General features: G+C 37.6%; 1 protein-coding gene and 1 non-coding gene across 10 annotated transcripts in view; both read left to right on the top strand.

The window, feature by feature from the left end:
- Celf2 (CUGBP Elav-like family member 2) overlaps positions 1-23,608 on the top strand; it is a 788,139-nt gene that overhangs the window by 445,150 nt on the left and 319,381 nt on the right. The window lies entirely within an intron of this gene.
- Trnaa-cgc lies at positions 11,574-11,647 on the top strand. Its single transcript has one exon. It is a non-coding gene; the product is annotated as a tRNA-Ala (tRNA).

Below are 23,608 nucleotides of genomic sequence, written 5' to 3' on the forward strand. Positions count from 1 at the left end.
CCTCTCTCTCTCTCTCTCTCTCTCTCTCTCTCTCTCTCTCTCTCTCTCTCTCTCATTCACTTATTCACTTCACATAAAGAAATAATGGAGGGGGGGCAGTTGGTGGCATATGCTTTAATCCCAGCGCCTAGGGAAGCTGAGGCAGTAGGATCCTGAGTTCAAAGTCAGCCTCAGCATAAGGTGCTAAGCAACTCAGTGAGACCCTGTCTCTAAATAAAATACAAGATAGGGCTGGGGATGTGGCTCAGTGGTTCAATGTGCCTGAGTTCAATCCCATACCCCCACACCCACCCATCCCCACCAAATAAAAGAAATAATTGGTCTTTTAGTTCTTTGACTCCAAATACATGCTAAATAAAGGAGCATTCCCTAAAATTATACATCTGAGGGCTAGGGTTGTGGCTTAGTGGCAGAGTGCTTGCCCCGCACATGTGAGGCACTGGGTTTGATCCTCAGCACCACATAAAAATAAACAAACAAAATAAAGACATTGTGTCAATGTATAACTAAAAAATTTTTTTAATTATACGTCTTAAGAAATGTATCATATTTGGGTCTATTTCTTTTAAGCTTTCCCCACCTAAATTAAGTGGCTTATCTTTTTATTTGTGGCAATTAAAGATATGTATATATAAAGGTCCTGCTGCAGGACATTGGCTGGTGCTGGTGTCACAGGTCGCCAATTTACTGCCTGGTTATTACCATTTAAATACTTGTTTGAGATGGGGAATGGCTTATTCTCCCTGCAACATCTCATCCAGCTACAGGGTGGGGCTGGCTTCTAATTAAGACAGCAGCAACACCTTCAGAACTGAACAATTTCCATTTCTTTTATTTGCTTTTAATATGACTGGCTAAAGGATTAAAATACAATGTTAAAGAAGAAAGCATCTGGAAAGCTTGTGTTTCTGCAGTCTGCTTGGAACAAAAACATTTTGCAGAAATGTCTTCTGAATGCATCCAAATCCCTGTATTCATACTTCCTCCAAAAACAAGACCTAGTGAGGTCTTGCTTTGAATGGCATGATGTGCAAAACTCTTAAAGTAATTGTTTTAAAAATATGACAAAATTGCTGATTATTTATATTTTTAAGTGGTAAATAGGAATCAACAATAACCACTTCCATTTTTTCATCTATCATTCCAACAAGGTATAAAACATTATCTCATTCAGATCTATTTCACACTTTTCTTTGCAGATTGTGGTCTTAGATAAATCCTTGACTCAACTTTTCATCCCATATTTGCAAAATGAACAACATGTAATTGTTATTTTATTCATAAGATTGGTTTGTTCTGTCTTATCTTAAACTACTTATACCTTTCACTTCACCTAAAATGAATTTTGCGTGTCTTAACTCTTTTTAATCAAAAACTTCATGTAACTTCAGGTAGTGGGAGTCAACTAATTTCAAAATTGCCAAAACAGAAACCCAAAATTGGACTCTATCGTCAATTAGTCATCCCACCCCAAGGAACCGATGACTTTGAATAAAGAATTAGCTAGAAATGAAAAGTACCAGCGTTCTGATACCAAATATCCTTCCTGGGACACACTCTGATTGTCAGGATTGTGACACCTTTTCTTCTGGCTCCTGTCCTTTGGAGTGGCTTCATTTTCTGCATCTCTCTCCCCTCTGCTTCTCTGCTTACTCCTCCCAAGTCCAAGGCCACCTCTTGGAAGGTGCCTTGACAGTCCCTCCCAACCAATATCAAGCTTCTCCCCTGTGTTCTCACAGGTGGCTACTTTATTTTGATACAAGCATGTCCCATGCTCCATCTCAAACCAGTGGTTTCTCTCCATATCTTCAGAACTTTTGTCCAGGACTGACCTTTCTACCTCATTCCATCACCCTACATATTCTTGGTTTTCTTTCTCTCCCTCTGACTTTTTCTGTCCAGTATATATGTTTGCATAAAACTCTCTCACCCTGGAATGTCTTACTGATATGATGTCCTCCCTAATTCCTCTCCTGTGTGTCTTTCCTTTCAAACCCAAGTTTCTTAAAAGAATGATCAGCAAGCACTGATTATACAGCCTGGCTTTTTCCCATCTTTATTGAGGTATAATTGACAAGTAAAAATTACATGTATCTAAATGTATAACTTGATGCTTTCATATACATTTACCACAAATCAAACATCAATCCCTTGCTTCTCTATCTTTATTACTCCCCCAAAACTGCCTTGATAAAGGTAATCAATGAGTTGGAAAAAGTTAAAATTTTGCTTTTAGTGAGTCCTTATTATACAGAAATGATATCACCATTTCTTATTTAGCAAAACTCAGTACCTAGGATTTTCCAAAGCAGGCTTCAAGGGACACTAGTTTCAAGGGACACAAATACTTTTATGTGAAAGTGAACTATTTTAGAAAGCTCTACCTATTGTGGTCCTGTTTAAAGATTCACAATGCAAATTAGTAAACCTGCTTTTACTTTAACCTATAAAACTCATCTTAAAATTAAGAATATGTTTTAAGAAATTCTGGTCTTCAATGTTGGTTTCCCCATTACAATCCCTTGCTGGTTCCCCTAGTTCTCTGATCTCTGTGTCTGCTCTTCTAATTCTTCTCTTTTTGTTTTTGTTTCATTTCATTCATTTCATGTTCATTTATTGTTCATTTCATGTTTGTTTAATTTCCCAGCATTCTGCTTTGATCCACTTCTCTTCTTCCTATACATCTCTCCTTGGGTGAGCTCATTTCTGCTCATGGTCTCAACTATCTCCCTTATATTTATGATTTGCAGTATAGGTCTCCAGTCCTCACCTTTCCCCATTCTTCAGACTGACACATCCAGATTTTTACTCCACATGTCCACCTGGATCCTCCCAGAAACTTTCTTTACCTGGATGCTTCTCTGGTACTCTAAACTCAATATGTCTCAAGTTGATAAGATCATTTCCATCTCTGTGCTCATTTTTTATATGTTTCTTCTTCCCCAAACATGAATCTTGTGTCACCCTCACCAGAAAATTCAGGATCCTATTGATTTCACCTATGACTTCACTCCCAATATCATTAGCACTATAAGAGTATCATAAGGGGATGGTCACTTGCTGAGTAAAAAAAAGTGAATTAAGGAAGGAAAGTTTCTTTAATGGCAGAGAATATCAAAACCTAGAAAGATGATTGAACCAATCAGGACACAACAGAGCTCACTCCCAGAGAGGGATATAACTTCTAGGTCCCCAGCTCCCCATGACATCTCAAAGAGTGAAGACTCTACCAAGTATAAGAACTTTGCCTGTGACATTTTGAAGACATTTTAAAAGGGTATCACACCTCACACCCACCCAGGCTGCATTCTTCTAGAGACCACGCCTGAGTGCCTGCCTACTCACCATGTGGCTCAGCCCTGACATAAGTGGGAAGATCAATCACCAAAGACAGCATAATACAACAGCATGGCACTGGGACCCAGGTTTTATCCTTGAGTCCCAGGGTCCTTCTGCCTTCCTGGTTTGGGTTTTTCACTCTACAACTCCACATGGGCTCCCTTCTCCACATGTCATTTCTATTTCCCAATTATACATACATGAATTTCAGGGCAGCAGAGATAAGTGGAACATCAGGGACCTTGGGGGCAGACACACCTGTGTTTGAATCCCAGCTCTGCTACTCTGCTCACATGACTTTGAAGAGGGCATTTAGAATTCTCTGTAAATGGAATATAAAAATATCTATCTGAAAGGGAGCTCTGAGGATTGAATAAATAATTCATGATGAGTGCCCAGCACATGGTGGTCATTCAATAAATGGTGGCTAATGTCATTTATTATGTTGGATTCATCTTTGTTCCATGGACCCATTCCTTCATCAGGACTGGTAGATCCCATATATAAATAATACAGTGTGTGATTCCACCAAAATACTCTCGTCTTAATTATAAGTTTTCACATCATTTCCTCCCTAACTGTGGTGAAGGTATTAGAAACCGTAAGCCTAAAATTCAATACTTAGATAAATAAAAAGTACAAGGTATTTAGAATCTTCCTGAGATAGACTGGATTTGGGTTATAAAGCTTTATTTGAGTCTCTTACATAATAAAAAAATCTATGAAATATAATCGATCAAACTCAAGGAGATGAAGAGTCATACAGACTCTCCTGGGATTAGAACTTGAGGTTTTAAGCAGCCTAGGCTGGCAAACCTGAAGCTTAGTTCACTAAGCTATCCCCTCTGGCTATGTGATTATGTACAGCAATTTACTATCAGTGAAAGGAAAAGAGATGCTCACTATATTGCAATTTTCCTCAGCGCCGCCCATCAACTCTGGTAATAAAATTTGAGTATACGATCTCAAAGACACATTGGGCAGTGCCCTATCAAATTCTCACGAACCAAGACCGAAATTAATTTTCATTTCACAAATAGAGGTGAACTTCTGGTTTTCCCATAAAGGCAAAGCACGGGCTGATTTCACAGTGTTCTGATGCAAATTTATCTTCCCACGTTGGCAAAATAGCATTTTAATATTTACCTGTAAATGAGTGGTTGTTGCTTGTAATCCACAGTAGAAAGAGGATGAAACAATTGCTACCAATTTTTAGTTTTCATTAGTGTAGCAGGAAGAACACAAGTATTAGAGTTAGATCTGGTTTCTTTTCAGCTGTGTGACTTGGGATGCAATATTTAAATGATTTATTTTCCCCAGTGGAAAGATCTGGGGATGGGAAGTTCAAAGACCTAATTTCTAATGTCAGGTTCACAGACTGATCACTCAATTTCAATTTTCTTTACTTGGTATGGTGGGAACAACATCAATTCATGGAGATCTTAGAACTTGAATTTGCAATATTGAGAGACATTTGTAGGTGACTGGTTAAGAAGAATCTGATTATCATTTTAAGCTTGGCTCCTAAGTGCCAAGCAATACCACGAATCCATTTGCATATATAGAGGAAGGCAGATTCTATTACTCCTGTTTTGCAGATTAGGAAACGTGGGCTTGGATATGCTAAATGACATTGCCGAACTTGCACAGTTGGTAACTCTCTGAGCCAAGTCTAGAATATGGGGTTTTTGTTGTTATTTTGTTTTGTTTTTATTTTTCACTGCAATCAGATGCTTCTTCTCAGAGCCACAAGGCTCTGCCATAGACAGTGTGTGCCTGCATATGAAATTAACATGAACTTCACATGCCTCATCTCACATCAGACTTGGTGATTCTTATTCTTTTTACATTAAACCAGTTTTCCTCCTCCTTTTCCATGCCACTAGCTTCAGGGGGGAGACCTTAAAATCCCTTAATTTTGCTTCCTTTTTTCTCTTCCCTTTTCTGAATTCAAGACTTACGTTCTACTCCTGAGTCTGAGGATCTGAATCAGTTAAATCACTTAACAGCCCTAGAAAGGGCTTTAGAAATTGCAAAATGCTTATAAACATGATATATTGATAATCATCTGACTAATCTTGCAATTCAAACCACAGTTTCCTATTTATTCGTATTTAATGTATTTCCCCTCACCTTTTAGGATCTGACTTGCTAAAATTCACCCCCCCCCTTCCCTTGAAGTAACTGGAAATGCCACTCATTTGCAACATCGGGTCTCTCTCTTGGCCCCTGTCATGTGTCATTTTTCATCAATCACCGTGAATTTTGCAGGTAACCGTTCTTCTGCCTGAATAGCTCAGTTTCTGCCTTTTCTGCTGTCCTCATCACTGATTTATTTTTGAGTGCAGATTCCACCTATATATCTGTGTCCCAGAAAGAAATTCTGACACCTAAAACAGTTTCTGCCAGTTAATATCCTTCTGTCAGTTGCTCTGCCCTGATTTAGACCAATTCTTGACAGCTTCCACAGGCAAACACCTGCAGAAACCTGCCAGTAGCCACAGGTGGATTCTGGAACCTGAAGCTGATCTGAGGATGAGAAGCTATGACTTTTCCTGAAACTGTTATGGAAAAGTGAAAGGAATACTAGTTTCCCACCCCCAAAGTAATTTTTGTTATTCAAAGGGAACAACAAGAACCCAGAACATCTGTTATTTCAGAGGCGTTTACATAGACACTTAGTAACACTGCAGGTCCAATGGTATTTGCACGTTATTTCCAAATACTGTATCAGTAAGAAGTAATTTTAGTCTTTGGGGGATATTGTAGATGGCAGACACATTGTTGACATCTGGCAGGTTCATATGCAACCACTGAGATCTTTCAAAACAAAACTGTTGCAAAGGATATTTAAACCCAGAATGTCAGTTGGGAATAAAATGTTCCCTTCTTAGACTGTCTTTCCTGGTGTGAAATGTACAAATTTTAAAGATTAGGAATGAGTCAATTTAGATATTCTGAAACATGGAAAGGGAAAGAAAGCATTTTTCTGAATGTCATCTGCTCCTAAATTATGGGGGGAAACTCTGCAATTTTTTAAAAAGAAAAGTGGAGTTTTTGTTCATTTTCTTTACTGGACTTGTTTGGATATACTTGATTGCTTTTGGCAGTTCTCTGTCACATGCCCTGGAACTGGGTTGGATCCATCTTGTGAGTCCACAGCTTCATAGCTGTGTGGCCTTGAGCACCATATGTAGAAATTCAGGGCTGGATTCTTCCTTTGTCACTTTGTCAAATGGGGATATGGGTAGTCTCCATCTCCTAGGACTGTTGATAGGAAGAAGTGGCATATCTACAAAAAGGTAAAACCATGTGCAGTAAGTGCTCAATAAATGATAGCTATTATTTTGCAATTATAGATGTTAATGTACTAAGGAAGATAGAAGGATTTGGGGCTTTTTTTTTTCTTCAGAGAAAGGTAGGCAGTATTGGTAATTATTTTTTGATGTTGATAATAGATGGATTAAAAAGTTTCTATGAAATCACTGAACTTGACCCATTAAAATTATGTAACTCAAAAATCCAAACCCAGCAACTGCTCTCAAAATACTGATTTTATGCCATCCTTCAGTTGTTCAGATAATGAACATCCAGTTTTAGCCCAACAGACTAAAAGATGTAAAAGCTATCTCTGTCATAGTGTAGCCATTTCGTTTCCTGTATGCAATTCTAACAATGGAAGTCTTGAGGGCTGGAACAATCAAATGTTGATTAAACATGATTTACTTCTTTTTCAAAAGCTATGTTTAGAAATAAGCTAATAAGGGCTGGGGTTGTGGCTCAGCAGTAGAATACTCGCCAAGCACGTGTGAGGCACTGGGTTTGATCCTCAGTACCACATAAAAATAAAATAATGGTGATTGTGTCCACCTACAACTAAAAAACAAATTTTTTTTAAAGTAAGCGAACAAAAGTTTTTGCCTATATCTATATTTGTGCTGATGACCTTGATTGGTAGCAAGTTGACTGACGTTGATTGACAGCAAGAACTACAGCATTCCTTATAGCACTCAGATGCCAGAGGGTTTTTGTGTACTTTCAAGTCGTAAAGGGGTTAGGAGATTGGACACAATAAATGACCAGCATCTGGAATAATTGGCTGAATTACAACTCAAAAGTTGTTCCACACACACCAAGAATGCACTAAAAACAATTTGGAATATTATGGTAGCTTATGAATGGAATACCATAGCCCTAGCTAGCATTTTCCTAGGAAGGGGGATAGTGGATTAGCAAAACTCCTTAGTTACTGGTTACTTATGTTATAAGGTTATTGCCCTAAGTTTCAAAACTGAATATGGAGAGACGACAGAAAGAGTTATGAAATAAGGTGAGTTTTTAAAGCCCAGTGTCCCGACAATATCAGTATTACTGATGAGTAGGAGGAACACTAACAAAAATATCCATGAGCTAAGGAGAACTTTATGTAAACATGTTGCTCACATTGTTAAAAATAAGCATCTGGACAGTTCTGACTCCTTGGCAAGACTCAGTTCTGGATTTACCTCATAGCCCATTTTCAGGTTTTCACGCTTCTTGTTTCCAAAACCCCGGATCCCTTTCCGAAACCTCCCATTCCAGAGCCAGTTCTCTGCCCTTGGAATCCCTTCCTGTATTCTCTAGCCCCAGGTTTGCTTATCATTTTCCAAGAAAGACAGTGATCGACACAGGGCAGCCTGAGAGCAAGAAAAGGGAGGTGAGTGTATTTGGGGTTCCTCCGGCACCACCATTTTTACACAGTGAGTGGAATCATTTCAGCTGCTTTGGCATCAGGCATGTTCTACCAGATGTGCTGTTAAGATGAGGGCAAAAGAGACTCAGATCAGCAAACCTCAGATTATGAATCCAGGATGGAAGGATGGAAGGGAAATTCCTTCAGTAATCATCAATGATAATAATTAAACAAAATCACATGGGATTATAACTGTATGATTTACAAAGTTCTTCAACTGAAGAGCCTATCAGAGCTGATGAGACCCATAATAACAGAACTAAATCAGAACAAATTTGTTAAAATATCTGAAATGGGGGAAATGGAACATCAATGATGATAACAAGACAGGGAACTCCCTGCAAAGATGGTTGAATGTAACTCTTTCTTCCCTCCCTTTTTGATAGAAAGAGATTCTTTTCTGTTATCATGTTTAAGAAAATTCAAGACTTGTTTTTAGAGAGAATGTTGACAGTGCTTGTAAAGGCAACATAAAATATGATAAGGAATACAAGATGAGATCCACACTCATAATTCAACTAAAAGACATCAACCACACAGGCCCCCAGGAATCCTGCACTCACTCTTCCCACCAAATGCAATACTTTTCTGATAGCTCACACTTTGTCTCCCCCATTTCTCTCTCTTTTTCTCTTCCTCCCTCCCCCCACTTCTCTTTCCACCCTTGTAAAACCCTTGAACAGCCAGGCACAGGGGCACATGCCTATAATCCCAGCGGCTAGGGGGGCTGAGACAGGGGGATGGTGAGTGCAAAGCCAGCCTCAGCAACAGCGAGGTACTAAGCAACACAGTGAGACCCTGTCTCTAAATAAAATACAAAATAGGGCGGGGATGTGGCTCAGTGGTCAAGTGCCCCTGAGTCCAGTCCCCAGTACAAAAAAAAAAAAAAAAAAACACTTGAACAGTACTTTCTACCTTTCTAACAACAACTACTTCTACATTCAGAACCAACTTAGGAAAATCATATGTTGATTGCCGTGGTTGTATTTCTGTGGTAAAAATACATGACATAAACAACTTAAGGGAAGAAAAGATTATTTTGGATTATGGTTTTGGGGGTTTCAGTCCATGGTCAGCTGGTTCCATGGCAGAGGAGAAAATCTCCTCAGCTCCTGGCTGCCAGGATGATACCAGGACATTCCCACAGTACTGGTAATTCATTGCTGCCTTTGGAGTTTCCTCCTCTCTAGGGAAATAGAGTTAGCAAGCATCATCTGGGCATCATGTAGACATGGGTACTGTTACGGTTTGGATATGAAGTGTCCCCAAAGGCTAATGTGCTAAAGTATCCCCAATGCAGCAATGTTCAGAGGTGCTACAAAAGACACATCTATTTTTTTAATTTATTTATTTATTCTAATTTGTTATACATGACAGCCAAATGCATTTTAATTCATAGTACACATATAGAGCACAATTTTTCATCTCTCTGGTTGTACAAAAAGTAGAGTCACACATTTCATATCTTCATACATATACTTAGGATAATGATGACCATCTCATTCCACTCTTTCCTACCCCCATTCCCTCTCCCTTTCCCCTCCATCCCCTTTGCCCTATCTAAAGTTCTTCTATTCCTCCCATACTCCCTGATCCCCATTATGGATCAGCATCCACATATCAGAGAAAACCTTTGGCATTTGGTTTTTTAGGATTGGCCTACTTCACTTAGCATAATATTCTCCAACACCATCCATTTACCTGCAAATGGCATGATTTTATTATCTTTTAATGCAGAGTAATATTCCATTGTATATGGATACCACAGTTTCTTTATCCATTCATCTACTGAAGGGCATCTAGGTTCGTTCCACAATTTAGCTATTGTAAATTGTACTGCTATAAACATCGATGTGGCTGTGTCACTGTAGTATGCTGTTTTTAAGTCCTTTGGGTATAGACGGAAGAATGGGATAGCTGGGTCAAATGGTGGTTCCATTCCAAGTTTTCCAAGGAATCTTCCAACTTCTTCCCAGATTGGTTGCACCAATTTGCAGTCCCACCAGCAATGTATGAGTGTACCCTTTTCCCCACATCCTTGCCAACATTTATTGTTGTTTGTATCCTTAATAGCTGCCATTCTGACTGGAGTGAGATGAAACCTTAAAGTAGTTTTGATTTGCATTTCTCTAATTGCTATAGATTTTGAACATTTTTTATACATTTTTGTTGATTGATTATATATCATCTTCTCAGAAGTGTCTGTTCGGTTCTTTGACCCATTTATTGATTGGGTTCTTTGTTGTTTTGGTGTTAAGATTTTTGAGTTTTTTATATATCCTAGAGATTAGTGCTTTCTCTGATGTGCGTGTGGTAAAAATTTGGTCCCATTCTGTAAGCTCTCTATTCACCTCACTGATTGTTTCTTTTGCTTTTTAGTTTGAATCCATCCCATTTATTGATTCTTGATTTTTTTTTATTTCTTACACTTAATAAGAGTCTTATTAAGGAAGTTGGGGCCTAATCTCACATGATAAGATTTGGGCCTACCTTTTTCTTCTATTAGGCACAGGGTCTCTACTTTAATTTCTGGGTCCTTGATCCACTTTGAGTTGAGTTTTGTGCATGGTGAGAGATAGAGTCTTAATTTCATTTTGCTGCATATGGATTTCCAGTTTTCCCAGCACCATTTGTTGAAGAGGCTATCTTTTCTCCATTATATGTTTTTGGAGTCTTTGTCTATTTTTAACATAGGTTTTGATTCTTTCCCTCAAGGATTTACGAGCCAGCATTTCAATTTGCACATAACTTATGAGTTCAATTACTGAACTATTGAGAATGGAAGATTCAAAAATATGAATTTGCCAATTATTAAAGACCTTGAAGTTGAAAAGACCATGGTAAGGAATAAAAACTAACTTTTATTAAGTATCTATTATATACCAGATTCTTGACATCTGTTGATTTCTTTTATCTTTGCAACATTCAGATAAGGGCTGCATTATTCCCATTTCACAGATGAAAAAATAAGCTCAGGTGAGAAAACTTGCTGAGGACACAGATATTTATTGAGTCGGAGTTGGACTCCAAGCCCTACTTTGCTTTAAAATCTACCTTCTTTGCGCTTTACATTTCAATCAGCAGATGCAATTAAATGAAGTTTTGATAGCTGTTTAATATGATCAATGCAGGTAGCCAAAAAAGAATAATTACCAATCTAAAATAGCTATTTTGCTTTGACTATTTGGCTTATTTAACTGTCTAGAGTTACCAGCTAGATGGATAATTGCAAAGTCTCTAAATTACTTTAGGTTATGTAGACACAGCCTGATACTGTTTGATTCTGACTCTAATGATATTTAATTTCATATTACTAATAGCTCTTTGTCTAATGGGTATCCTAGAGCATACGTAAAGGTACACTTTGAGGATGACCTCAGTATGTATATTCAGTCATCTTCAAAGTAGGACAGGTGTGCCTCCCTTAAAGAAACTCCATATAGAAAAGTCAGATTTGCAAACAGGTACACTAGGAAAAATGGTTTGATCACAAAATGGGGTTGGGGATGTAGCTCAGTTGGTAGAGTGTTTGCCTCGCATGCACAAGGCCCTGGGTTCAATCCCCACCACCACACACACACAAAAAAAAAAATAGAAAATTATTTCAAAATGACTCATTTCTTTTAAAGGGATTCACTCTTCAGATATTTTTTCTTTGGTAAGACCCTCTAGTATATTTTAAATAGTATTTTAACACGTAAATATGAATTGCGCCTCTCTTTGAAAATACATCTGCTAAATGAGACATATCTGTACCTTGAATGGATTAAATGCTTGCCCTTATAGACAGAACAAAATGCTTCTCTAATTCACTCTTTTAATAATTTTTAAAAGCAAACAGGGATCAGGGCAAAGATGAAGACAAATAGGGGTGAGTGTGGTCACTCAAGTTTACTCTAATGACTAGTATTTTAAATCTTCTAAGACTTTTTGAGAAAACGTAATTTTAAATTGCCCTCATTCTCTTTCCAACTTCTGAAGAAGCATTTTGACTGAGAATTAGGTAAAATTTATTCTATATATAATATATATGAAGATGTTTAAACTGTAATTGCATGTAATTTGAAGGAAATATTCTTCAATATGGATATGAAGATTGACTTACTCAGGAATATTAAAAGTACAGGAGTTCACATTTTTGTGATAATATTTTGTCATTTTGAAAACTTGTTCTTAATAGACCCCTACATTACATTTCAGTAAAGTGGTTTCATTTTCTTTAACAACCATTAATAGCTATTAGAAGTAAAAAAAAAAAAAATAAGGCTTTATATAGATCATTAAAGTACACTTAAGTAATTTGTAATTGACAATTAAATCATCATGGCATTGTATTATCCTTAAGTTTGATAGATCTGCCTTTTTTAAAGTACTGAGAATAAAGGCCCTTTTGTAAGACATCCCACCATAGACTATTCTTGCATTTTAATTGATCACAAAGCACACATTGTCTTGATATATGTGCTTGGTAATCATCTTCTACAAGTTTCCTTTGTGATTTTGAAACTGTGTGTGGTAATCTGGTGCAGGCTAGAAACAGTGTCCTTGGGGACATGTGGAACAAGCACAGCCATCTTTAAAACTCGGCCCTTGTCATTGTCATAAAATAGAGCTGGCAATTTCTCATTCTCAGTCCCCTCTCCTGTTCCTTCTTGTCGCTAAAGACCTACAAAGTCTAAATGTTACCATGGCAATGGACCCACACTCCTATTCCAGGGCAGCCAATGAGTGTCACCCTGTCCAAATTTGGATACTTTTTCTTCTTTCCTAGGAAATTTGTGGACTTAATCATATAGAATCTCTGGTCAAAATGATTATGTGTTGAGATCAAAATACAGAATATAGAAGCATCACTGAATTTGAGAGGGAATCAAATCACTCTTATCTGTTCGTCTCAAAGTTCCAAAGATCATTGATTAGTTTCCATTTTTTTTCATTTACTTATACCAAACAGTGACAATGGAGTTACCTATGTAGATCTTTAAAAACAGAAAGTAGGTTCTCTGCATTTCAATCTATAAAAAAGGCAAAATTTTCAGAATAATTCATGTAATTTGCTAGAATCAGATAGGGAAAAGTACTAATAGAGTTTTCCCCTGTAATACTGAGAAAAGATATTTTATAATATGAACATAATCAAGTTTTATGTGAGTCTAATTAATCTCATAAAGAGTTATCTGCCTTAGTGTATCTTCCTGATGTCATTTAATTTATAGATTTTATGGGTTTTCCTATAATATAAATGCATCATATTGAAGGTAAAAAGATATGCTGAGTGGGTTTTTTAAAGTATTTTTAAAATAGTGGAATTAATTAGATATTGCTACTCAATTAGTAGAAATTAAGATTTTAATCTAACTCAGAAGGACAAAGGAGCATCATATAATCAGACTGAGTATCTTAATACTGTAATATATATATGCATATGACGGCTATTTGGTGATTTTTTTTTTAAGTTAAACCGAACTCATTAATTCAAAGGGTTCAGATGATACCTACAGTGACTATGGAAGAACGGTAGTACATTCAAGTCACTCTGGGTGCCCACCTCACCTCTCTGTGGCCAGTCTTGCTGGGAGGAATATCAGAAATAAATGCTAGTGATCAGTACCACAAGGGCCAGGCATCCCTTTCTCCATATGATGGGTTGATAGGAGGACATAAGAGGGGAAAGAGCGCCACCTGCCCTGAGGATTTTCAGGGAGTAGGAAGGCACACTCCAAGGGGTGCCTCATAAAATGGTCAAGGGAATGTTGTAGACGTATGTAAATGGTGTATTTGATGGGAGGAAGCTAAAGTCATCAAGAGATTTTTCTGAAGGTCAGCCATGGACAGACATCTTGGCAGTATTTTAGTCCTGCCATCTCAATTCGATTCTACCACCTGAAACATGTCTCGAGGTATTAATGAAAGAAATGAAGATTGGCAGGGCTATAGAGACTCTCAATTCTAAAACGTAAGCAACAAAATGGCTGATAATTCAAAAACATCTCATCAGCCAGTAGTGAAAACTTCATAACAGCTCTTCAAACACTTTTTTTTTTCCATTTCTCAGAGTTCACTAAAACCTTAGTACTTCAGAAGTCTTTTCTGAAATTGGAGAATTTCCCAAAAATAAATGATCATTGTGAATATTATAATAAACTAAGGCAGGCATACACTCCTTAGTTATGTAAATATCTGTGACAACATGGTTATTTTTGTTGGTGGTGGTGGTGGTAGTACTGGGGATTTGAACCCAGGGATGCTAAACCACTGAGCCAAATCCCCAGCCCCCTCCCCTTTTTTTAATCTTATTTAAAGACCGGAACTCACTGAGTTGCTTAGGGCCTCACTAAATTGTTAAAGCTGGCTTTGAACTTGCAATCCTCCTGCCTCAGCCTCCTGAGCCACTGGGATTACAGGTTCACCATTATGCCAGGCCAGAGCTGTTTCAAATATGTTTTCTAAACTTAGTCAAAGGTATATCATTTGCTTTTTCCTCAAAAAAGGGTCACATATTCCTTGAGATTTCTAGTTAAGATCCTGTTTCAACTTATGACCCTTGATATAAATCAAAGATAGAGCACAATAAAAGAATCCTACTTTACAACCAGTTATGGTTTATGTAAGAATAAAAAGATCATTTAAGTTTATAAGAGATAATGTAAGATAAAAATCACCTTAGCAGGTAATATTTTTTAAAATTCAATGGGCAGGTATTTAATGAAATTAAGCCCTTATGCCTAAAGCTTAGGAAACTAGGAATACAAAGGAATTTTTAAAATTTGATGAAAGGCAGCTATCTTAAATCAACCTCTAGATAGGAGATGGACAAGGAAGAAAATTATTATTATTCATTAAATAATGTTCTGGAGGTCTGATCATAGAGCTAAAACAAGAAGCTAATTAGATAAAGATGAAAATGTTATCATTTGCAAAAGAGGTGAATAAAAACATAAAAAATGGAAAATAGCTGAAAATCTGTAAGAATTTAAGGTAAAGGTAAAAACAAAAAAAGTTAATTCAATTACTTTAAATCCGTAGCAACAGATGTAGAAACTATCAGAAGGAAATAGTGTCTTCCCTAAGAGAGAAAACATTAAGATTTTAGTAAATTCATAGTTGGTGCTTGCTTCCAAATGCAAAGCACAAGTACTGTAAGAAAGTTAAATTTTCTCAAATAAATAAAAAAATTTGGTATGAATACCAGTCAAAATCTCAATAGAACTTTTCTGAATGGACAATATGATTCTAAACTTCAACTTAAATCCCCTTTGAAAATAAAGAGTAAGGATTAGGATAATTAGATGTTATAAAACTTTATCAATTTTCATAATTAAAGCAATGAGATTCCAACATAAGAAATTACATATTCAATAACATGGAATCAGAGAAAAGGATCATATAATAAGCAATACTGGTAAAACTATTTATGTGACATAAAAATGGAAAAACTAAGTGGGAACCTCACCTTCTATACCATGCACTAAAATAAATTATACATGAATCAATCAGTAAAAATTAAAAATAAGCTAGGCATAGGGGCACACTCCTGTAATGACAGCTACCCAAGAGACTGAGGCAAGTTTGAGGACAGGCTGGGCAACTGAGCAAGACCCTGTCTCAAAATAGAATAGAGGGCTGGGGATGTGGCTCTATGTCAAGAGTGTTTGCCTAGCATGTATGAAGTGCTAGGTTCAATCCCCAGCACTGCAAAATAATAAATAAATTAAGTAATAGGTAAATAAATAAATAGGCAAGTAAATAAAAAAACAACAAAATACAAAGGTAAATATCAACCTACATTCAGGGTGGGCAAAACTTTTTATGAAAAAAATAAAATAATTGGAATCTATGGCTATATAAAACTTTAAAATTCAGCACCAGAAGCATTTTTACTTAAGTAAATGATGATATGAGGGATATAATTTAAAAGAATTTTTTAAATAAATCATTTTTATAATACCTTTATTTTGTTTATTTATGTTTATGTGGTGCTGAGGATCTAACCCAGTGCCTCACACGAGTTTGGCAAGCGCTCTACCACTGAGCCCCAACCCAAGCCCCAATTTAAAAGCATTTTTTAAGAATTAAAATGCAGAAATATATGTTGAAATGTTATAACTCAATTCTTAAAATTGCTAGTTTATGACTTAGGTACATTAACTGCCCACAAAAGTAGACAATATACCTTGGGGAAGATATTTATCTTCACTGGTATTCAAAGAATCCAAGTAGAACAGTGAAGTAATATGTTCTCACTCATCACATTTGCAAATGTAAAATTAAATAATAATGCATTTGAGAGAAAGGCAAGCATGCATTCTTGTATGTGAGGGAATGTCAACCATTGCAAATCTTTTACAAAGCAATTGGTGATATATGATAAGAACTAAAATAGTTTTCTTCTCTCAGAAGAAAATCAGACATAACTATAAACATTCATGTTTAAGAATTTTCACCTCAGTGCTATCAATATAATTTAGAAATGCCCTTAGTATCTAACCTTAGGGAAATATTAAAATCAATTTGGGGACATTAGTGAAATTAAATAATATGCAATCCTTGGAAAGCATATTTTCAAAGTCATTGGTTACATGGGAAAACTGTTTCATGTTGTATAAAAAATATTTAAAATTCTATCCCAATTCTATATAAAAAGATGAAATATATGCAGTGAAAATGACTGAAAGGAAATATGCCAAAAGTAAAACAATTATATTGTTCCAGTTTAATTTAGGTGTTGATAATTTTTTCTCCTTTATACTTATCAATATTTCTAAGCAATATTGTAAACAAGAGTTGCTTTTATAATCATTAAAAACTACAGACATTACTTTTCAGAAAATGATATTCTATGTCCAAATTATCACTAAATCTGAGTTAATGGCATCTAAATTATGGACATTTTAATAGTAAAATTTTAGTAGCACAATATTATACACTCAGTGGGAATTCAGTGTATTATATGGATAAGTTTCATTTGTAGCAAGATGCTAAAGATAGACTAAAAGGGAAATGATCTTCCAGAGATTTCTGGGTAAATAATTGTTACAAAATAAGATTTGTTTCAACTTGAAACAGCCTGGAAGTTGGATTCAAGAAGTTGCCCCCATATGTACCAACTGACCCTTTCTACTTCTATCAACATGGTTTGGGTATCTTGTGGGGCATTTCTCAGTGGCTTTGCACAACCCTGATGACTCTCCAGGCATTCCAGCACTGGATCTCATTTATAGGAACAAGGATGAAATGTATTCAAGTGTTTACAGCACCTTTTTGAAGTGTGTGCATGTGTGCGCGTGTTTATGTGCAAGTGCATTGTTTATGTGTGTGAGTGTGTGTGTGTGTGTGTGTGTGTGTTTTCCCTATAAAATATTCCTTTTGAAGTTCAGAGCTTAGACAGAGAAAGCCTGATTTGGGCGGGTGTAACTTTTGAATGCATTAAACAGCAGCTTTAATCTCAGGTTATGATTGACACCAAACAAAATGCATACTATTTCTTTGTTCTCCAAAACACAGTGGAAGACACGTGGGTATCTATGGTGTTGGGTGCAACGTTTTTATATGTGTGTTGTTTGCTCAATGTAAGAAAAGGGTTTGCAAAGTTCAATTGAACACAGCTAATGAATCTGGCATCCTTCAAGCTGTCTCCTAAGAAGCAATTCTAATGACAGGCCAATGACACATGTGCTAAGGGAATGTGACAAGAGTCTCAGTTGGGATGACTGCTACTGAGGAGATGGAGGGGAACAGGCTGCAGAGACCTCTGGTGACCAGATTAAGAGCCTGGAGAGTCTCACATGTGGTGTTACACTGTATGTCACCAACACAAACCATCAGTAGATCAAGAAGGACATGAACTGCCCAGATCAAATTAGATGATTACACAGAAACCAAGTTATATAAAGGAAAAATAAGAAAGTTTTACTTCCTAAGTAATTTTGTTTTCTGTTTTATTGGAGGCATTTTAGACTTTTTATCTTCTGTCACTTTTCCTAATATTATATATGGCTACAGACAGGGGGTACAGGCTTGAGAGAGATTTTAGAGAGTAACAAAATGTTCTTCAAGGATCACAGGATAGTTGAAGGTATAGCTTAGTGGTAAAGGTCATGCTTAGCATGTGCAAGACTCTGGGTTCCATTCCCCAGCACCAAAAGAAAAAAATCTTTTTTTTTTTCACCAAAAGAAAAAAAGCTTGAACAGCACCCATGGGGCCTTTTAAATTTTGGAGTGTCTGGGGGGAAAAAGGAAAATAATTTTTCCAATAATTATGCATGGCCACATGATGCCTATTGTCTGCTTCCATTCATTTCCATCACTTCCAGCCTATATAATAACATCCTGGGTTTCTCTTTCTAAAATACCACTTTGACATGCCAGTCATCCTTGTGACTGTTCAATCATTTGGTCATTTGTTGATCCTATCATGCAGCAAACATTTATTGAACATCTACTGTGCATGAGGCACCTTAGTAGGGGTTGTAGATAAGGAAATTATCAGTGTGGTTCCTGATCTCTAAGGAAATTAATCAGTGTGGTTCCTGATCTCAAAAAGCCATGCTAACTGAGACGCAGAGGAGAAAGTGAATTGACTAGTTGCTTGCTGCAATAAGGCTACGTACAAATTATTCCACAGTATGTTGGCTTACAGCAATAAATATTTATTCTTATACTGGCAAGTCTGCAGATCAAGGGTGGTTTGGCAGATCTATGCTGGGTGGCTCTCTTTCAGGCTATGAGTCAGCTGAGCTTGGCTCCCACTGTGGGCTGGGCTCAGATCTTCTCCATGTGTGTGTTCTAAGGCCCAGATGGAAGGGGTAGCGGATTCCCTGGGGCATGCTTTTCTCAAGATGGGTCACAATGTATAAAAACCCAAATCAAACCACACAAGCATATTTAATCACATTGTCAAGATCAATGTGAGGGCATACATCCCACCCATTCCAGTATACCACAAAGTCACATGATAGAGGGAAGCCATGAGGAATTGACAAAATAGTCCAATCTACTGCACAAAATATGACAACAAAGCATGACAAATGGTACAAATGAAGTCTGCCCAAGGTTTAGAGGAAATATAGAAAAATATTCAGAGGAGGGGTATATGAGTCAGGGTTCAATCAGAGAAACAGTAATAGGACCAATAGGTAGCTTGTAGATAAATAGAAGATAGATGATGGAGAGATAGACTGTAGGTAGGTAGGTAGAAAGAGGACGGATAGACAAATAGATGATGGATGAAAGGATAGGTGATGGATGGATAGACAATAGAGGGTGGACAGTTGGATGGATAGGTAGATGAAAGACAATAGATGATAGAATATGATGAATAGATAGATGATAATTATTTGTTACAGGGACTTGACATTACACAATTGGACAGTAGGTTAAGCCGTCTCTATGAAGATTTCTTCTCTGCATCTGATGTTGGACCTTGAAGTCCATAGACCCAACTAGTCAAGAAGGGGAAAATGGTAAAGCAAGGGAGATAAAGAAGAGGCTAGAACCCACAAACACAAGCTGGAACCTCTTGAGGTTGGACTAAAATGCTTATAAGTTCCTCTTGCCTCTACCTCTAAGTGACCTTGGCAACAAAACTAAACACACACATGGTCCAGAACTCAGAGAAGCTCAGGGAGAATGAGGGAAAGCAGAGCAGTTACAGATCCAGCTGCAGCTTCACACCAACAGAGGCAAGTCAGCAGATCAGCTGCAAGGCATGTGAGCTAGGAAAGGACTGTTGCTTTCCTTCTGTCTTTTGAGTCTTCCAGGAATCTTCCTTGTAGCTCACTGGAACTAGAAACCTTTTTAACAAGTGAATTCTGGGAAATGTAGTTTAGCGTAGACAAGTGGGCATATTACAAAGCCATCCAAAGAAGCATCTAATTCATGTTGCAGGAGAACATTAGAAAATGTTTTCAGGGTAAGTAACATTTGAACTCAGTCTTTAAGAGTGATCAGGACTTAATCGGGAAGGGGAAATGGCAATTAAGGCAGACACGAAGAATGAAAAAGGCTAGTATCAGAAATATGGAAATATGGTAAAAAGCCAATACCCAAAGCCACAGGGAATATAGTAGTAGTCAAAATTGATTACTTTAACCTGCTAATTTAAGCAAAGGAGAATGCATGGCAAGGAGATGATGGGGCATCTTTGCAGAAGGAATTTGGGAAAGGCTTATTGTAGAAGTGGGGTTGGTGATGCATGATTCTAAAGAGGAGTTAAGGAAACAGAGGTCACTTCTGGTTTCAGTGCTTTCTGGAAGTATTAGGTATCATGGTGGACTCAACTACATCCTCCCAAAATTCACATATAAAGTCCTAATCCCCAGGATCACATAATGTGACTTTATTGGTAGATAGTGCCTTTGTGGAGGTAATTAAAGTTAATGAAGCCATAAGCATGGGGCCCCAATCAATATGGAAGAGGAAGAGACTAGAGATGTGGAGGCACAAGGAAAAGAATACTGTCAGGCAAGGTGAGGGAACGAAAGGGAAACCACCTTGCTAACGCCTTGATCTTCCAGCCTCCAGAACTGCAGAATAGATTTCTGTTGTTTAAGCCACCAGCCCCCAGGAACTAATGCAAGTATCTTGGCAGTTTTCAATCTAGACAGCAGAACATGGCTAGGGTTGTCAATGATAAATAAGCAACTGGAGGAAGGGGATGTTTCATTCTTTCTGTGGTTGCTTTCCTTTCTTTTGTTCTACCCCATAGTGGCACACTGGTTATTTTTCTCTTCTGGGAGAGTTGTTTATATTTAATTGGTAACGTTATGGTCTACCTGTGGGCTACCAGCTGCCTGATCTGTTTTTCACTCTCTCATTGGTGTGTTCAGTGAGGATTCTCATCTACTGATGGAGAAGTTACATGGAATCTCCATCATTTACCACTTTGAATCTAGATTCCTTTGCCTGATTCACAAGAGTCATTGTATGACCTGACTCTTCCAAGAGTCTGTTTCTCTGCATTTGACAATCCATGCTATTCTATCTATGCTTGCGTGATCTCCCACATGAAATACCTCAGATGGGTCTTTGTCTGAGATGTCCTCATGTTTTCCCTCCATGTCCTAACCAAAAGGAAGCATGACCTGCAAGACTCTTCCAAGTTTGATCCTGCCATGAAAGTCTCTCTGGCTATCCCATCCACCTCTTGCCATCTTTCCTGCCTTAGAGCTCCTAGGATATTTAAAGTCCCACAGCAGTGAAGACTGTATTGTTCTTTGTTTCATAGGTGAATCGTGTCCTTCTAGCTTGATAATCATTTCCTTGAGTGCAGGGGCTGTCTAGTGCCTCTCTGGAATTCTCTATAGTATAATTCAACTTTAAAAATTAATTTTATAGTCCTGGGGAAGGGAGTGAGACTTGTTTTATTAATCACAGGATTTGGGGTTTTGTTTTTCAATTTTTCAGTTGAGACCCGATTATAGCACCTTTGTATTCATTCCCTTTTATAGGTAAGATGATGTCCTTAACTTATTCATATAGGCCGCCATATAGTATTTCTGAACATTTATTTTTGTTCTCAGCACTTTGATATTTAATTCAAGCCCTGAAAGATACACAGAAATAAACCTGGTGAGGGGGTGGGGACAATTGGAATTTTGAAAAGTAGGAAATAGCATAAACACAAAGCTTGGAGGCAAAAGAATTTGTATCTTTGGGGAATTGGAAGTTCAAGGGCAAAGAGCACAGTATGCAGGTGCAAAAACCTGAGAGACTAGTTGGAGATATGGGGTGCATCTTGTGGATATAAGTGGGCCTAGTATGAACCACATGACATAACTTGGACTCCATTTGAAGGGCAGAGGGAACCTTCCATGAATTCTATGTAAGAGACAATTATGACCAATCTTCAATGTTAAATAACTGTGGCTGAAATGCACAGAAGGGATAAGAGCCAGAGAGACTGGAGATAGGGAAATTCCTGAAGAGATAATTGTGACCTAAGTTAGGAATAGAAAAGATGGGGGAATTAGAAGCTTTCTAGAGAAATTGTAGTTAAACTGACCCCCATTGTTTCGGGTAATTTTTACTCACATGCATTTTGGTTCATATATATTTATATTCATCAGATTCAGCTTTGTTATGGAATTTTAAATGGACACTTTTTAAAAATATGGGTGCTATTTTCAGTCTGTGAATATTCAGTGAGCTGGACAGTTATGGGTACTTTCCTTTGAAGATAGGATACTTTACTTTAAAAAGTTTAAAGTTTAAAACAAGTGACCCAGCAAATTTTATCCAAGTCTAGAGTTTATAAATCCTTACAACGTTTGAAATCCTTATCGGGCAAAATTCACAAGCACCTTCAAAAACCACTTTTGCTATTGCTTTCTGGAAATATTGGCTCCAAGCAGCCTATTGGAAGCATATGAGTTCGTTCTGCACCATTGCTTTCCTGACCTGAGAGCCGGATGCAGGCCCCTGCCTCTGCCCCTCCCCACATTATATTTTTAGTTATGCATTAGAGGAGATGGTGAAGGACAGCAGGACCATTTCTTTTCCACCTCAAAGTCCAGGTCAGCAGATGAATGTTTGGCCAGCTTCTGGGCAAGCAAGTCTGACCTCTCGGGTCTACCGCTGCCCCTGCCTGCCTCCCTTTACAGCAAGTTTTCAGGCAAGTGCAGAAGTAGCCCATTTCCTGTTAACACTTGCCAGTCTTCAAGGATTATTGCCCTAGTTCCCAACTAGTTTCTGAAATTTTCCTTCCTCTTATTCATACTGCCCTGAATTTCCATTTAGCATCCAAACAAATAATTCATGATATCGTTTACAGCAAGGTAACTCAACTTTATGTGTATATATTTTTATTCTCAAACTAGGTTTAAACCCTTGTGTAATATGTGTGGCTGTCTTTTTTCACTGGAGCATCCTCCTGTGTGACCGCCTCAATTTTTGATTCACCCTGGGGTTCTGGTCTTAGTCCAATTCTTATTTTTCATCCTCTATTCTCTTCCTGGCTGATCTCATCCACTGCAGTATTTCTGACTGCCTCCTCCACTGGGAAGATCAGCCTGCGGGCATCTCAGGCTCAGCTTATGCTCAGAGGAATAAGTTATCTTCCCCATCAACCCTGATTTACCTTTTGTTGGGTTTTCTTCTTGGTCAACAGTATCATCAATTGCCAAATTGACCAGATTGGAAACATCAGAATTATCTTCAACTCCTCCATTTTTGTCATTCCACCCATTCAGTTGGTTACAACTTGTTTCTCCCACTAAGAGAACTCAGGCCCCTCTCCTCCCTCTGAAGTTACTGCCCCAGAATAAGGAACGGCAGAAAGAGCTTGGCTTTCCTCTCATCTCTACAGATTCCTGGGTTTGTCATCTTGGACCTTTCTTAATCTCCAACGTCCTCAATCTCCTTGGGGGGTGTAATGTGGATGACAATATCAGTTTACTGGATTGCTTTGAGAACTGAGTGATTTAATCTCATCTGGAGATCTCACACAAGCCTGAAAAAGACAGTGACCAAGGCAGAGAATAACCTCCCTGCAAAGCTTCATCACTTCTTCCTTGTTTAGTGGCTTCCCAACTGCCCTCT

Source organism: Marmota marmota, unplaced genomic scaffold (assembly GCF_001458135.2).
Source record: "Marmota marmota marmota unplaced genomic scaffold, marMar, whole genome shotgun sequence".
Lineage (NCBI taxonomy): Eukaryota > Metazoa > Chordata > Mammalia > Rodentia > Sciuridae > Marmota > Marmota marmota.